Source organism: Passer montanus, unplaced genomic scaffold (genome assembly GCF_014805655.1).
Source record: "Passer montanus isolate IOZ18808 unplaced genomic scaffold, ASM1480565v1 scaffold115, whole genome shotgun sequence".
In the NCBI taxonomy this organism is placed as follows: Eukaryota; Metazoa; Chordata; class Aves; order Passeriformes; family Passeridae; genus Passer; species Passer montanus.
This window is the reverse complement of record NW_024358167.1, coordinates 37,854-56,449: the sequence shown is the minus strand read 5'-3', so window position 1 is coordinate 56,449 and position 18,596 is coordinate 37,854. Positions and strand designations below refer to the sequence as shown.

General features: G+C 41.1%; 1 protein-coding gene across 4 annotated transcripts in view; it reads right to left on the bottom strand.

Moving 5' to 3' along the window:
• STAG1 (stromal antigen 1) overlaps positions 1-18,596 on the bottom strand; it is a 149,031-nt gene that overhangs the window by 126,418 nt on the left and 4,017 nt on the right. Inside the window, exon 1 of one of the 4 annotated variants that reach the window (XM_039696879.1) lies at positions 15,434-15,558. The exons of 2 other annotated variants lie outside the window; for them this stretch is intronic. The gene's annotated coding sequence lies outside the window, so the exon portion shown is untranslated. Of the gene's footprint in view, positions 1-5,674; positions 5,696-15,433; positions 15,559-18,596 lie in introns of those variants that run through there. One more of the 4 variants, XM_039696880.1, reaches the window with a different exon arrangement.

The following is an 18,596-nucleotide window of genomic DNA, read 5'->3' as shown; positions in this document are numbered from 1 at the left end:
GTAATAAAGCTCTTCTCCCATCCTGATCAGCTGGTCCTTACTCAGCTCACTAAAACAACCAAAAGCTTCTCAAGGTCTTGCACAGCTGATTTTAGTGGGCCAAGCCAATGTTGCAGGAGGCTCTAACACACCTGTGCTCAGGAAAGCAACAGCAGGGTACAACTGGACACAGACCAGACTGAAAGAGGATGACTTCTTTTCCCATATATAAAAACTGCTGCAAAGGCAATGGAGAGGGACAGTAAAGAGTTTTTCTCAGTGGGAACACACAAGCAATAGGTTTTACTGCAGCAAGGAAAACTCAGGTAAGACACACACAAACCAGGTAAGGACCAGAGAAGCTCTCCAATAGTTTCCTCAATCAAATGTGAATTACCCAGCACGGAATATTTTTGCTTTTCCCAAGTAGATGGGTCATATTTGTCAGGTGCAACTGGCAAAGTCTATGGTGAAAGCTTATTCTGAGGATCTTGAAACAGCTGGGAAAAAGCAGACATGGCTTTTGGGACACAGCCTGCTTTGGGTCTGAAAACATGGCACAACCAGAGTTGTGCCTGCTGGAGGGAAAGGCTGGGGACTAGGCCAAATCTCTATACCCTTTCTTACCCCCATCTCTTCTGATGTTTCTGGGACTTTCACCTTCAATGAAACTCGTGGGACAATAATTAAAACTAAATCCAGTGATTAAAATCACACTCAAGCACGGCAGTGAATGCTCATTCCTAGAAAATAATCCCCATCTAGAGGAAGGCAGGAATCCCTGGTAGAATCAGACATGTAGAGGGCCACAGAGGCTGAGATTTGTCTCTGTGCAGCACAAAGCACAGCAGGCCAGGAGCTCACACTGTCTGCAGGCACACCAGAAGCACTGTTAATAGATTTTTATGCTACCTCAGAAAAGTGTTTACTCATCTGTAATTTTTCTCAGCAGTGGACATCTGGTGCTCTATTATTCATTGGATCTGGAAAATTGCCAACAATAAAACCAATTTTCACAAAAAGGAAGCAAAGCCTGACATGCAGAATGCTGGAAAAAAGGAAAAACTCTCAGAATGGTTCACATTTTTGTTCTCTTTGTCTTTTATTTTCTTTTCATATGGGGAACTTTGAGTAGACAAGCCAAAAGGAACTGCAGAACATTTTTCCAGATTATAAAAGAAAACAAGCATTTTTGAATTCACATATAAATTAAAAACTCTGGCAAATGAGTGATTCTGGTACTCATTTGAACGTATGGGGGAAGTGCACAAAGGCTAGATGAAAATAAGGTCACGAAAATAGTAACTTATCTGCTAAGAGAAAGAATATTTAATGGTTAATACAGAGACTTGTATGTATCAAGTAGAAGAAAATGTAGGAGCACTCTATCATGTAATATTCCACCAATTTGCTGATGGGCACCTGTAATATTCTCCTCAAAAGAACACAAACACATAATGGTTCTTCAAAGGAAGGAGGTGGTGTTGAGGACTGTGTTACTGGATTCCCACCTCAGAACTGATCCCTCAGGAAGCCAACATCTCAGACTCTGAGCTTTGGAGGAACACCTCCATCAATTCCTTCATTGCCAGACCCATCAAGATCCACAGCCTTGCTGATGGGTGTCCCAATCCAAGACCCTCAAACAGCAAAGATTTCTGGCCATGACCTCAGAGTGACTGAGGCACTGAAAGCCTCTGCTCAGTATTCACATCTACCCCAGAGATAAGCCTTACAAAGATTTTAGGCTGAGTCTTTGAATGCTATCAGTTCAGGAACTGAAAGATCCTGGTGCACCAGTTTTTCTGAGTCCAGGGAATTCAGCAATGCTCCAGTGACAAAACCCCATGGATCCCTGTACTACAGCCTATCAACAGGTTGGAGGCTCAGCTTAACCCTCAACCTGATGCAGCTAATTGGCATCTGTTCCACTACAGCTCCTTATTCACCAAATATCATCTTTTTGTGTACATGAGGGTATGTGGGTATTTAAAATTATTAAATACTTCATGTTTCAAGCTGCTCAGAAGTGATGTTGCATTTAAAGAAGGGATTAGTAAATACCCAATAAGCATTTTATAAGAAGCATAATGCTATCTCTCTGTAGTGAGGCAGTCTAAATACCCTTGCTTTTAGTAACCATTTTTACTAGCATTAAGTGGACAGGGGTTCCACTCATGCTTTTCATTTAAGCAGGAAAAAATTTCAACAGGAAACATAAGAAAGCTGTTTTTCTTCCATTGTTGATTATTTTTAGCCCAAGTAACTCTGGAAATTATTCTTTTTAAAACCCATTTGCTTTAGCATAAAAGAGACTTCTCAAAAGAGGGCACGGTAGCACAGATTTTTTGACTCTTGATTCTTGACATTCTGTGGGACTATCAACAGAGTATACATGTTCCAGAGAGAGGGAGTAATTTCCATATCCTTCTCATACTCACTAGCCAGAGAACCTGAATTATAAACACCTGAAAAGCTCATCTTAAAAAAGAGTTTGTGAAAACTGAACAAGAGCAAAAAAAAAAAAAAAGAGCAGAGATAGACCATAAATGATTAGGTTATAATAAAAAGATCATTATATATATAGATACAAAAATTACAGAATCACCATCACCCTCTACTTCCCAACCCAAACAACTTCTTGAAAAAATTCAACCTGATATCAAACCAGACAGCCTCCATTTACATCTTGTACTGCAACAATCCCTGTTCTGAACCAATCCACAATTGCAGCCTTTCAGGCAAAAAACCACCCAAGCCCTAAATGCTACCATGCCCCAAACACCAAAGAAAAAGCTGTGAGTAATCTCAAACCCTGTCAACAGCAAAACAAGCAGGCAACTCTAACTTGGTTCTTCTTCATTAAAATTCGCTTCAAATTCTCCTCCAGTAAATGAATCAACAGTATTCTCCTCTACCAGGAATTTTCTTATGTGTTCCCCAAGACCAAGGGGCTGTACAGGTTGTTAATCCAAAGAGACCAAATGGGGAAAAAACCCTATCAGAACACATTAGAGTGTTCCCCTCTTCACCACTCAAGACAAACTACACTGCATCTATGAACTACACAATTTAAATCATCCTTCCATCAAACCATCAATGCTACCACAACCTCACTAAGTCAGGTCATCAGTTTCCCATTGACCATATTTTGCCTTAAGAACTTAAAGAATAATAACTCTAGAGTCCACATGCTGCTAAATAGCCCAAATCCATCCTAACCTGACATTGCTGCAGTCTAAAGGCAGTGGATGAGACCATAAACAGGCTGAAATTCTCATGGGCTCATTCTTCAATGAAGATTATAAAGGTACAACCAAGCCTACTCTTCTGAAGCACACAGGTGACATGTATTTTTCCTCAGAAAACTCATACACGTTCAAAGCCATCCCGTGTGTGACACCAAACATCGCACACCTCTCTCACACCGTTCCCAAAGCCTACACTGAGACTGGCTTCCTGTCCACCAGGCCAGCACCTCCTGTCACAAAGCCAACCACCTGAAACTCAAACAAGCCATAAAGTGGAGGCAGTGCCCCAAGAGCCTGGGTGTGTGCTGAGAGCACTTAGCACTGCACTGAGCCAAGAGAACCTTCCAAAGACTGCCTCACACAAAAACCTACCAGCACTGCTGAACAAACCTCACCGACAGAACGTGCTCCATTAGTACACATGGCACAGCTTTTGACCTGCAGGAGCAGTACAGTCAAATCCTTCACTGAAACAGCATACATTAAAAAATTTCTTCTCAATCAACCTTAAAACAACCTGACACCACAGCAAAGTCATGAGGGAAAGCACATTTTTTCAGTGGACACACACAACCATGCTGGAGCTAGGAATAAAAAGCCTTGCAAGCATGTTTCCCAGGTGAACTCATACTGCAACCAAAATTCAAATGTAAATCCAGAGGCTAACACAATTCCCCAAAGCCCAATGGCTTCTCCAACACTACACAGGTGAACAGCAAGAGGACGAGCAGCAAACGAGGAAATTATTTGCCAGAACACTTCCCAGAACAAAACCATCCCATTCCTAAGTTCTCACTCCCAATCTGAAACACTTAGATAGGTGCACAGCTGGAAAATAAAGACTCATATTCATTTTCAATAATTGACTCAAAAGGGAAAGTGGCTTTATCCCACATTAGTTTCCTCCCCCCCTATAACTTATCTCTCTACCCCACAGGCAATGCCTCCCCACACCTCAGCAGAGCTCACAGCAATGAATTGCTTTCGGTCTGTAGTGAGCTTCAGGATTGTAGCTTTATTTCAGTCTAAAGCAGTGTGATCCAGAAGCTTGCCTACTTTTTCACAGCAGTATCAATTGACCTAAAAAATACATTACCTGTACCTACAAGCCTTTCTTGATTGAGACATGAGGGGAAAAAATAGATTTATTTTAGCTCAGTGAATAATCCTGAAAAAAAGTTCTTATCATTCAGAGATTAATTTTGGTTAGTCAAAAACCCTAGGAAGACCAGCTAGGGAGGGCAGAACTGCTTGCTCTTTGTTTTTTAAAAATGGAGGCATAGAGCACAAGGACACAGGTGAGCAGTGGATTTCAGGCAGTGCAGCATCACCAAAATGGGCTTTGCTAATTGCACTGACCACACTACAGCTGATTTCCCACCATCTTCCTCACTGTCCTTTTGAGTCTTTTCCCTCCTGACTCAATACAAATACTTTACTTTGAAGGCATGGTGACAACTCAAACTTCAACACTATCACTAATTTACTTGGATACTCTAAACTGCAAACACTGATGATTTCTTTTGTAACTGTATCTTGCACTGCTTACAGAAATACAGAAACATCTCTTTTTATTTCTGAAGAGTTATTTGACAAGTAGATGACAAAAACTGGAATTAGTGTGACAGTGTCTGAGCAAGCATCATTCATTTCTGTGCTCCCAACTTTAAAGCCTAGCCAAAAATACTTTCTCCTGGTAACACTGACAGCAGTCCTTCCCCCTAGATAAGGAAGAATTTTTTGATCTGGGGAATATTTACTAAAACAATTCATTGGACTAATGCAGCAGTTTTCAGCCTAATGAAATAGCTTAGCTAAAGCTTAGCCAAAATGGACCACTTAAAAAGAGACACAAGAAAGATCTTGCCTCCCTTTGGAAAGGCTGCCAGCAGATGAAGGCTGCTCCATGATGTTGGTAATGACACTATCAACAACTCTAGGATGAACTGCCAGAGTGCTTTATTTTTCTAAAGACACCCAATCAGAGAGGAAATCCTGTGGTACTGGAAAATGGAACATGGGCTCTGCCAGCAACCTAAACCCGATACCCTCCTGTAGGAAATAATTAAGACACCAAACCTCTTCCCCACCTGATCCCCAAGGATAGCTAACCTTGACTGTGAATTGAGGAAAGAATCCAAGGATTAATCACCAGAAGAAACTCAGAGTAGCTGCAGTGAGCTTCCTCACAGGCAGCAGGCTAAGAGATGAAACCAAGAGCCACAAACCAACATCTCTGAGGGACTCAAGAATGGGGAAATGTGGGATCCTGAGGCTACCCTGATACAACCAAAACTTGTTTAGAAATGTGCAGGGGGCTTAGAGGCATCTGCCTGGTTTGTGTCCGTGCAAGGCCAAAGCTCCATTCAGGACAGAGTGGTGAAGTTAAGGTCAGTGTTCAGAGCACAGCCTTCAACATCTGGAACTTCAGAACTGCTACTCACAGACTTCTCTGCTCAGCTACAGTGATGGTCTCCAACAGTACCAGCCTTCTGCTTCCACACACACAGCCTTACAAACCTCTTTCCTGGGAACAGGCTAAGGAAAAACAACAAAAATTAACAGGTGAGAAAAGAACTTCATCTAGAAGAGAAGAGAATAGTCCTCTACCATGAAATATAAGAGGCTGGAAATAGAAAAAGCACAATTCTCTCAGCACTGCTGGTAAGACTGAGTGAAACTTAACAGAAGATATGGAAAAGAGAAGCTGAGGCTCTCCAGTGAGGGGGGAAATTCCAGCAGCTGATCCACACAGAGGATATTTCCCTCTGTGAGACTTCATGGCTTCCATTTTTGCAGAGAAGGGAACAGACCACACAGCTTTAAATGTTGAAGAATTTGCAAACACTTTCTTCTGCGCTTCAGAAAAACAGGCAGAGGACTTTCAGTATCTTACACAGCTACATAAAATGAAAATACATCCAGTAACTGATATTTGAAACTGTCAGGCTGTAAGAGCAAGAGTGAGAATATTTTGAAGCATTTCCTTAAACAGATTCTCAATTCCCATGAGATTCTCAAGAGCAAATGCTAGCTCAAAATTGTAACCCCAGAAGTTAACTAAGGGAATATTTCCTCTAGGAACAATCCTTACAGAAAATACAAGGAAGACACAGGTTTTCATTTCTCTTGTACCTGGCCCTACCTCCATTTCCCTACAAATTATTCAAATAAATGTAAACATTAATCTATAAGCATTGCCTTCACCCTTGAGGCAAAGTTAGAGCAGGCTGTTCCAGAGCACACAGTATACACAAGTATATTTAATATAGCATTCAGCAATCATTTGAATACTTTAAAAGTATCAAGGAAGTTTTTTTTTATCCAGGGGTTATACCAATACAAGTTCCACAAATCAAGTTCTCAAAACACAGAGAACATGACTACATATCAAAGAATAATAATCATTAAAAAAACCCCAAACCAACATGGAGCAGACATTTTCTTTTCCAATAGGGTTTTGGGATGAAGTTTCATACAATGGTTGAGCCAGTCTGATTGGTTGCTGTTGTTTAAAATGCAGTCCTTGCTTTTTCCTCCTGCTCCTGACCACATGTTCCTACTCTCTTTTTTTTTTTTTTTTTTTTTTACAACAGCTTGGGTACTCCCAGCAAACCAGTGAATGGAGACACAGGGGACACTGGAAGAGAAGAGGAGGAGGAAGCAGATCCACTCCTGCCCTCCCTGCTCCCATGCGGGCAGCACAGCAATTCTACCATATTGATTCAATTGAAAATGCAGCACAGCTTCTTCATGGCTTTTGCAGAACAAAAGAGGCAACACATAAAGTCCACATTAAACACTCCACACTATATATAACCTGAGAAAAATCTATTAGATTACAGTATCATAGTACACTTCCTACACGTTACATTATTTTCATTTATCACCATCCAGAATGTGCTCCCGTAAGTCATTAACTTTCTGTTATCTTAAGGTAGTGTTAATTCAAGACCCAAAATAATGGCCTAGGTATAGGTTTACCACTTTAAAAGAGATATATGAATGCTCTCTAAACAGAGCAGAAAAAATTAAATAGTAAAGAAAAACCCAGGAGAAGAGAACTACTTCAGAGAAAAACACAAATGCAAAGAATTTGGGGTAGAGTCCTCTGCACAGCAGTTTTAGCTAAGTTTCAGAGCAAAACAAAAACAGAGTCAGTAGGAAGTAACATCTGAATGAATGTCTGGGAATGCCAGCCACTACAATCCACTGCCCTGAACATAAGGCACCGTGGCTCCTCCCTGCCATGGCTGTACTGGCACTTGGCTTTCTGCCCATTTGCACAATCCAGGAAGTCATCTAGCAATTTAAAAAACTGTTTTCCAGTTGTTTGTGTTTGGATCAGCTCCCTGAACTCACTCATTCCTTGTTTGCAGGAGCACAGGGCTAGGGAGAACAGGAACAACCAGGAGAGAACAGGACCAGGAGATGTGCACTGCCCTAAACTGCCACAGAAATGCATTGGACCTTGCTGAAAGATCTTACAAAAAGAGGGAACACCCCCCCCCACCCCCAGTTTCTCAAAATTTCAGTGTATTCTACAAATGTACTTCAAAAATAGGTGTTAATGCTCAATAAATACAACATGCTGCTTTTGGATCAGCTGGGTATGGATTTCTTTCCTAAACAAACTCTAAAGATGTTGAAGAAAAAGCAGAGTCAGATTAAGGCCATTTGGAGGCTTTTTTAATAATCTTTGCATAAATAGAAAGAAAGCATCTAATTATAGAAGATGATAGCCAGTTTCTTGCCAATACATGTGATATCCTAAGTAAGCATTTTCTCCACAAAATTCTCTTACGCTGTTTTGAGGGGACAGGACAGGGAGGGGGGAAGGGCTACCTTCTTTCTGACTCTACCATTTCTCATTTTTCTACCAGTATTAGTCTGCATTAACAGCCAAATCATACACACACACTCACACAACACTGCCAGTGACCTACTAGAAAGTTGCTATAGCAACGACTGCTTTCAGAAATACACGTTGTGCATTTTAAGTGCCATCATAGTGTAACTCATCTGTCAATTAATAACCATGGCTCACAGGAACACACCACATACTCAAAAAAAAAATTAACAAATAAACACAGAGGCTTTATGTCCACAAAAGGAAGCACTGGGAAACCCCATGTGGGCTTAGAGTCACTACCAATGGAAAAAACCAACAATGACACATATTTAGCACCAAGATGTAACTCTCACATTCCTCTTTAGGTGCACACAATTCACAAAGTATGAAAAAACTTCAGTCTTAAATGGGGAAATCATTCATAAATATCATTAAATGTCTAATTTGAGCAAGTCCAACTTAGTTGTAAAATCATCTATAGGAACATACAGAAAACAATTTAATTTAGGTTTCTCTTACATGTTTTGAGTGAAATCTCTAATAAGAATCAACAGATTTGAAAATATATTGAGTAAATAAAAAACTGAGTATCTACTCTCAGCCCAAAAGGAAGCACTGGGAAACCCCATGTGGGCTTAAGAGTCACTACCAATGGAAAAAACCAACAATGACACATATTTAGCACCAAGATGTAACTCTCACATTCCTCTTTAGGTGCACACAATTCACAAAGTATGAAAAAACTTCAGTCTTAAATGGGGAAATCATTCATAAATATCATTAAATGTCTAATTTGAGCAAGTCCAACTTAGTTGTAAAATCATCTATAGGAACATACAGAAAACATAATTTAATTTATGTTTCTGTTGCATGTTTTGAGTGAAATCTCTAATAAGAAGCAATGGATTTGAAAACATATTGAGTAAATAAAAAACTGAGTTTCTACTTTCAGCTTCAGTAGACTTCATGAAATTCTGTGGCCAGGTTATTTCTAATTAGCCATCAGACTAAACCTGTGACAATGTCCCTTTCTCTGGATGCAGGTGTCCACCAGTTTTTGGTGACAAGTGTGGGATACAACGCATAAACACAGAAAAGAACTGAACATCTAAAATGTCAATTAGTTATTCACAGAGAGAAAACTTCAAGAAAGTTCACCTAGCACAATTAGAAATTCAAGAATACTCCAGTACCACCCAGAGCAGCTCGTTTTTTGTTTCCTCTCACAGCCCTGCCTTACACCAGCAGGGGATGTTCAGTCAAGTGCATGTCCTAAGTTCCAGTTCTCCACCTGTCCCAGCTATGGCAAATGTGCTGTCCAAGGACTGTCACTCTGGCCAGTGGAAGGTCAGGGCACTGCTAATTGCAGAATATTCTCTGTACAGAACACAAAGGCTGATGCCTGAGCTTGGCAGAGACCCTGGATCACCAAGGGCTGTCTGCATCAATGACATGGTGAGAAAGCCTGCAGAGCTTCCGAGCTCCAATGTGACCTTGAAAAGTGTTTCAATTTCCTTTCTCACATCCTCTAAACCCAGTTCAAATCATTCTCTCACATGACAAAGCTAAAAATCACTTTCCTGTAATTTTTTTTTTTTAGATGAACATCAAGCTCTCACAGCACCCCGCCTTTGACAATACACTGGTATTGATGCCAGCTGAAATCCTCCTGGGTATCAGAAAACACAGTAAGAGACCATGCTGGTTTCAGCTGGGGTAGAGCTAATTCCTTCCCAGGGGCTGGTACAGGGCTGTGTTCGGGTCTGTGCTGAACACAGGTGATAATGGTGAGGTCTGTCTCTTCTTGCTGAGCTCACACAGAGCCAGGGCCTTTCCTGCCCCTCCTATGGCAATGCCAGGGAGGGGCTGAGGGTGCCTGGGAGGGGACACAGGTGACCTTAGCCATCCCAAGGGATATTCCAGACCTCATGACATCACAAATAGTATATAAAGTGGAGGAAGAGGGAGGAAGGGGGGACATTTGTCTTCCCAAGTCCCTGTTACCAGTGTTGGCCCTGCTCCCCTGGAGGTGTGGAACACCTGCCTGCCTGTGGCAGAGCCAAATTAATTCCTTTGGTTTCCTTTGCTTGTATGTGCAGCTTTTGCTTTCCCTGTTAAACGGGGCCCCTCTCAACCCATGAGCTGTCCAGCTTTTACCCTTCCATTTCTCTCTCCAATCCTGCCCACAGCTCTGCATGGCCTCAGTGAGCAGCTCAGGCCGAGTGAGCTCCACCAAGAACCCTGGCCTGGCTGTGTGTGCAGCAATTCCTGTAGGGACTTTCCACTTGTCCTGGACTTCTCACAAAGAGGATTTTCTAAAAACTGAATCACAACTAATCCTTTTAGCTTGGACAACAAAGAGCACCTTTGAAAGTCTGATTCTTATACACACATAAAATATACTGTAGGAGAGCTGTGAGATGCACATCTCCCAGGCAGCGAGGCCCAGAGTCAGGGTACAGGGGCAATTCTATCTCACTGCACCCCACTGACAGTTCACAGGAGCAAAGCAGGCAGAGGCACAACCAACCAGTATTTAATTTCTAGTTATGGTTAATGGAATGCTCTGAAAAGTCTCTGAACAGCAAGAAAAGCCCTGCTTTAAAATCTCCCTTCTCACATCAAGATGGAAGAATTTTCCTCCTACCTGTGAACAGCTGACAGCAGTCATGAGGCAGAGGGCTAGTTAAAAACTACTGTAAATACAACAATGAAATTTCTCTTAATCTCTCCAGTGAGGTACCAACAGACATAGCTCTCCAGGTTTTATAACAGCAATCTTAAACTGTAATTATATATATTTTTTTTTAATCCAGAATTTGGCCGATCACAGTTTCACAAATCACACCTTTAAACAATTTAGAACAGCAAGATACCCTCATCTTCAAAGTTATTAAAATGATGCCATTTTCTGGCTAATTTCTTAAACCAATCTACAATAATAAAAACACCATGTGGGCAGAAGAAAGGCCTGTAAAGACCTGTACTTCTGCTGAAGCCCAAAGCCCAGTCACAAGACAAATGCATGTGTGTAGCCATACTCCCCAGAACACTCCCAAAATCCGTATCTTCCCAATTGCCTGTATTTACTTCTGCATCAGTATTATCTTTTTAGGTGATACTTTTCATTTCCTAATATTTTAAGTATATGCGAGTCCCCTCTTATTCAAAAATGTAGTTATATCCCACCCTGACAAACCCCTCTGACAATAAACAATGCAGGCCAGCTTTCACTACCACCTACATTCAGTACTACAGCTGCTCTTGCATCTTTCCAAATCTACCTCTCCTCTCTGGACCTTTCCCTTTATTCAGGACAAAATTCCTGCTTGTCTTGACATCCACCCTGGTGTCTCGAGGCACCAGGTGAAGTTCACAGAGCAGTGGCTCCTCAGCAGTCAGAACGCCATGGCCACTCTCACCTCTAGGCCATGCTGGAATCAGCTTCCCAGCTTCTCCTTTGCAATTTCAGGAGGCTGGTTCCTCCCACAGGCCCAGTGTGAGAACCCAGGTCATGCAGAGGGGTTTCCTCTCCTCCTCTTTTCATGACTGTGGCTCAAGGACTGCAGGTTCAGCCAGAGCTGGGACACCTCCCTGTCAGGGACCACCTTCCCTCTCTGCTTCTTTTCCTTCACTGACCCAAATGAAGATTCCATCCTGTCCTGCCCCAACCCCCCCTTGTTCTTGAGTTTGTGCCTCCTTTTTGACCTGTGTCAAAAAGGACAGGTATGCCAGCAAACCCCTCTAAATAACTACTTCTCTAATGGGGGCTCAGGTATTTCCTATCTCTTCCTGGTCCCTTCCTAAGAACCATTTCCAGTTGAAAAATAAAACGTTCACAATTTCAGAATACAGTCTTCTGAAAAGTTAAGTGCTGCAGACAACATTGGCAAGAGCACCAAGTGTGGCAAACAAGGGCAGAAGGATGGAGGGAAGCTGGATGTGCCTTCCAGCAGCAGCCTACAGTGAGTTCTGAGTCCACTGCTCAACTGTATTCTTACCTACCTCCCAGAACACCCTCCCACAAATAATCTGCTGACTACCAGACCTTTAGGTCCATCATTTCTGGGTTTCTTTTGATCCCAAAGATGTACCTTTCTGCATTTCACCCTGTAGACTGCTGCTGTCTCACTGTTCAGAAGAGATACATCCTTGGCCTTCACATAAACAAGATGTTTTACAAAATCCCACTGTCCCTTTCTGCATAATTTGCCATTGTAATTAAACATTGGAGCTGTGACACTTATCATTGAAAGTTCATGTGGTCCTTAGGCTTCCTCTTTTTCTTCAGATGGAAGTCAAAAGGCCACATTAATACCAGCTTTGCTATCAGGATCACAAGAATATAATTTCTTACTAAATTAATATATTAGCACTAACATGAAAAATTGTGGTTTAAGTGACTCCTACATGGCTTTTTTCCAGTAATCTGTTCATCATTAAGATAATCCCCACATTTTAATTCTTGAAAGACACTTCTAATAAGGCTGTAGGACTCACCAGGCTTTCCTTTTATTTAAAGGTTGGATCTCCTTTCTGGTTTTAAAGTGTTGATAGTTATATTTATTAGCTAACTGGAAATTTTCCATTTGCCATCAGCACTGAATAAAGCTCAGTTTGCACTGGAGAATCAGATCTGAAGGTGTCAAATTTAACCTGAAACCTCAAACGAGCTGAATTTTTCCCCAGTAAATGAATCATTGCTCCCAACTAGCTGTCAAATTTCAAAAGTAATTAATACAAATAAACTGCTTCTTAAATTAGAAGTAAAATCAATAAAACCATATTTCCACTTATGATCAATGTGCATTCCCACTCTGCTGCCCGAGGGTGAGAGGCTGAGTGCACCAAGCCCTCTGCCCTCACCCACCAGGGAGTGTGAAGGCAGCAGTGGAGCCTCCTCCTGACCCAGAGAACAAGAACAGTGACTGGAACACAGACTGCTCTCTGTCAGTGCAGTAAATGGATTATGTGGCTTTGGAAGAGTCGGGCACAACCCCACTTTAAAAATAATGAATTTGCAAGAACACATCATGAGCCATCAAATGTGATCAGCTGCTTTGTGGGGATTTCTGAGAAGGTACAACACCCATTTTTCTGTCCCTCCTGCTGCCTTTCCTGGGAATATAATTGCTCCAGTTTAAACTGTGATGAAGATTTTCTTCCAGAACCAGAACATGATTTCTGTTTTCAGGAACCACAGAATCAGAAGTCTTTGCTGCCATGCTGATACACTGATAAAAGCTCTCTTTGTAGTGTTTGGCCAACTGAGACTGCTGCACACTTACTGTCCCCTTCTGTTTGTCTTTTCCAGCAGCTCCACAAGCTGTGGAAACAATGAAGCTTGGTTCTCCATGGATTACTGTTCTGTAACTCTGTGTGGATTCTCTAACACCTAACAACAATTGAAATCCTGCTCTTGCTTTTATTTAGAAGAATGTGTAGAAGAGGGGTGAGAAAGAGAGTTAAGACAGTAACTTTGGCCAGTTAGCTACCTTTACAAAAACTGCAGGAATTTGTCTTTTGGACACCTCCCACCCACTCCAAATTTAATTGAAATTAGTGGCTGTGCTCTGAAGAGACATGCAGCAACTCAATCCTTCTAATGCATTTAAAATCCATGTTATGTCAAACCATAAAATAGCTGAATCCTATTCAAAAGGCCAAAAATTTTCAAAAAGACCAAACATTGAAGTACCCCGAGCTTCTTTCCCTTGTCCCCTCCTCTGTCCCACTGTCCTGGCAGTGACAGGAGTGACCCAAACACTTACAAAGCCACACCGCCTTAGAGGACCAAACTGAAAACCACAAATCAGCAAAAGGGGACATCAAACTGCCCATATAGATATAAATCACCAAGAACAAGAAAAGCCAAGACATTCTCCAGAAAACAGCTGTTAAAATTCTTGGGTTTCTATCCAAGTACCATGTATTTGCCAAGAATCTTTAAGCTTCTTTTCTACCTTAGAAGCATTTGGAATAAACAGACAATTAAATGTGTACTGCAGAACTGTTTTAAAGAATTGATTTTGCTGTTTCCAAATTAATACATGTTCAAAGGTTTGCTTCAAAAATCTTCCAGAATTCAGCAGTTAAAAAACTCTTAATCCCAGAACTTTAGTAGCACAGGACTTAATGCTCAGCATTTTGCCCTTGTGAGTTGCTGTTTTTTTTACTTCTTTATTTTTTAGTGGGGGAAAGAAAGGCTCAAGAATTAGGGAAAGGAGGTGATACAGGCAAAAAAAAAATACTTTGACTGACTGATATGTGGCTGCTAAGAAACCATACCATAATCTGAGAGAAGAGGAAGCTGCTAATGATTTCTCTGATAGTATAAAAAGTATGAACAGGCAACATCAATGAATGCAGAGGGTTTAGTGAATTATGATAAGGGTTTAGGATGAGAGGCAGCTTCCTGGTCCAGGTCAAGCTGATTTTGTCTGCTGAATGAACTAACAGCATGATTGCTTCCAGAGAATAATTTGAACACATTAATCCTGACGTCCTCTCTAAATCAGAGTAGAACCTGAGAAATTATGAAGTACTGTATTGATCAGGGTCCTGCTAAGAGAAGTGCTGAAGAACACATAATTACAGCTCAGAAGGAGTGCTCTCAGAGCCCTGCCACTGTTTCATAGAGAATTCAGTCCAGTGGTCAAGGTAATATCCATCCACCTCAACAGCTAGATGTAAGAGGAACAAGCATTTTCTGATTTGAGGAAAAGCCAACTAAATATTTTTCAGAAATATTTCTTAAGGAAAATGCAGTGAGTATAAAACTTAGAGAAAAGGAGCAAATGGAAACATTTCCAGAATTATTTATTCAGCAAACACACAAGGTAGTAATTCTATTTTGGGTTTCAAAAAGAGTGACTGGACATGCTCAAAAGTCCATTTAGGGGAGGCATAGAGCCTGGAACAACTAGAATTCAACACAAATCCTCCTGTAGTCCTAGAAAAAGGCAGTGATGTTCATTAGGAGTAAATGACACTGAGGCTAATCAAAGATTACTCATCAACAAACACAGGCATCAATGAACAAAGATTACTCATCAAAAACCATAGTTTAAAAGTGAGCTCTCCCAGAGAGGTCTCCCTGTCCCAAAGGATTTAGCCTGAACCTTCAAACCTGCCATGGCCCAAACTATGAATGGCAAAACCATGTCTCAAGAAACACCACCAAAATTTTAGCAGAAAGGGGCACATCTTGGTGATCCTGATTATCCCCAGTGGAAAGCAGTTAAAAACAAGTTGGTGGCAAACTGAAAGGCCCCACTCTATTTACTTGATCCCACCCAGTGTAACTGAGCAATGCACTGAATCCAGCTCAGTGTCACTGATGTACCATTACCTGTCTGGAAGGGAGAGCGTGGATGGCTCAAGAACACAAGTAATGTAAATCTCTTTTGGAAAAGTGCCATTCCAGGTGACAACTCACTATTCAGATAATCCATTACACCTCTGCTGAGCTTCTGGTGAGACTTTGTATCTTCTTCCCAAACAGCTTTTTCCCATTTCTTGGCTACAGTTTGAGCTTATCCAAAGGCCTGCAGGGGGATAAGGAGTTAGCTTCGATTTTCTCTGACTCCTCCATGAGGAGGCTCCAGCACCAAAAGGGTCATCCAGAGCCAGCTGAAAGCAGAGCTTCCCTTCTTTTCTTCAGGGAGATGCTGCTCTCCCAGCAGTAGTAGCCCAGCAAGGTCAGACTGAGAAAAGAGTGCCAAAAATATTTCACCAGCTATAAACGACGAAGCTGCTTGATTAGGCATAAAAGTATAGCTTTTATTTCAACTGTGATCTCAGAAGCTCTAAAATAGAAAAATCCCAGAAAATAGAAAGTAGACAAAAAATTCACATCTTAGTCTCTAATCCCATATCAACTGAAGTATAAAATTAGTTAAACATGCAAAGGACTATGTTCTCCAATTTTAGTAAGGACATGGGAATATCTCAAATTATACTACGTATGAGAATAGTCTAGTTCCATGTTTCTTAGTTATTCAACCAAATCGAGTAAGAGACAATAAGAATTTAAAACCAGATTTTTCTTTCTACACTTTCACTTGTGAGCTGTATGAGGATTTTTCTTTGCTCAACCTTAATTTTATATATTAAAATAGCATCCTTAATTACTGCTTAGAGCTTATATGAACTTTCAATGTCCAAATTTTATTGCAGCCATTTTAATACCCATAATTAGCTCGTTCAGATTTTTAATGCTAAATACTATAAATTACTGAGTACTCTAACACTTCAGTTTTCTAGTACTAAGACAGATTTTTAATATTACAGATATGACAGGTTCTCCCATTTAAAGTGGTTGAGCTCACGTCCCTACTGCATTACACAGCTCATGTTCAACACACTCCAAATTGCCAGTGGCTCTTTTCATCATTAATTACATTCTTCACGTCCAACACTAATCGATTTCCAGCCCATGACCAAGAGAAGAGAGCAATCCCACCTCTCCTGCTTCACCTCAGCCTGGCCTGCTCTGCTGTGATTACCATGTTCTCCTGTCTCTGTCACACGTAGCTTTCTGAATAATGGGTTTCAAGCAGGATGCACTGCTTTAATGTGCATTTGTAAAATCTACAGCAAAACACATTCTCGGTGTGTCCCAGGCCCCCAGGCACTTGGGAAGGAGCACATCCCTGCAGGATTGCTAACTGCCCTTCCCAACCTGGCTCAAAGAGGAAACACAAGAGGAATGGGAGCTCCAAAAGCCCTGCAACTCTGGTGTGATTCCCAGCACCGATTTTTACACTTCTTTATCAAAAAGGCTCTGGTCTTAATACTGCCAAGGAGAGAAAAGGGAGCTGACTACCTTTTTTAGCTAATGCTTTTAGGCTTGTTCCTGTTTTGCAGGAACATGGGGAATTACTTGTGCATTTGCTATGGAAGGCACCTGTCTTACCTGCAGGCTGAAACTTGGACTTCACTGTGCACTTACAGCAGGTGTTCAGCACCCTAAAATATATCTGCTGAAAATCACACATCCTTCCTAAGCACAGAAAGTCCTGAATACAGAACTCAGATAATTCACAGGTAACTCCAAATCAGTATGTGGAGCAAAAACTCTGCCCTTGAATGTGTTTGAGGTTTTCATGCCTGTGGGTTTTTCTTCTTATAGTCTTCAATTAAAAAAAAACCAAAAAAAATTAAGCCAAATCCTGTCCATAAGTTCTTACTTCTGTAGGCACCATTCAAAACCAGAACCGTAAGAAGGACGTGACCTTGTAGACAGAGCACCATGAGAAGATGTGAGATAACCCAGAGCCTGAACATCACATCAGACAGAACCTGTGGGTACTGCACCCTTAAAGAACAGCCTGTTTCAGTGCCAGCTCTGAACCTACAGCAGCAGAGAAACCCAGCCCTGAGCACCCCCAAACCTCACACCTTCCTTTGCAGTCAGAACGCAGGGAACTCTTCAACACTTTCATGCTTTAATTGTTTTATATACTGTATATATGCTATAAAGAATATTATTTATGTTATAAAAATATTATTGTATGTTTGGTTCACATATGAACTGCAGTCAATACAGCCATCCTGCAGTTCCAGACAGACTGGGCATGTTAACAGAATGCAAAATAAGACAGTTGTTAGTTTCAGCAAAATTTCCCACACTGAAGCTAAAAACATCTCTCCAGAATTCCTAGGGCAATGCTGAGAAAATTTTGTCTTTTGAGCTATAAAAAGTTTCATGAGCTCCTTACCAATGGGCACAGAAGCCTCTTCCACAAGTTTTCAATTATTCCTCAGAGAAGGGAGCATGATACATAAACACAGTGAGCAGAGATGGAACAGCTAGTGTTTCTGTAGCAGGAGTGTCCATGTGTCCTTTGCAGACAGAAGATATTTCTCTGACACAATAATGCAATTTGGCAGCCACATTTGAAAAAAGGCTGTCATTAGGAGTAGCTGCTGACCTTACTAAAGCACCAGAATAATCTCTGAGAATGGGTTATGAGATTAAATGCCAAAGGAAGAAGAAAGAAGACAGTGAGATTTCAGTTCACTAGAAAAAGGGTATCCAGAACATATTTGAAAGTATAATTTTTAACAGGAGATGTTTTACAGCTTTTTATTATTTAAAAATTAACATTTATAAGGGTATTTATTATTGCTTGTTCTCTGCTGTACCGTTTCATTTCTAATCTGTTTGCAAACTCCCAGACTGATGAAGACTTGGATAAAATTAAACCCCATTACAGGGAAATGGGAGAGAAAACAATCAGCACAATAATTAAATACTGACTTGCAAACATAAGACAGTTTCCTTAAGTCAACAACTGACATTACAAGAGCAAGGTAAAGATTGAAATGAACTCTTGAAGCCTGTCACCTGTTTTCTGAGCAGAATCCCCAAGTTACAGGGGAAAATGAATCTTGAACATCTGAAAGTTCCTAAGCCAAAATGATTTTATGGACAAACCACTGTCAGTAGCTGGTGAGATTCCTGCTCCTGACACCCAACCATGTGGTTCTTGGCTGTGAAAAGGAAGAAA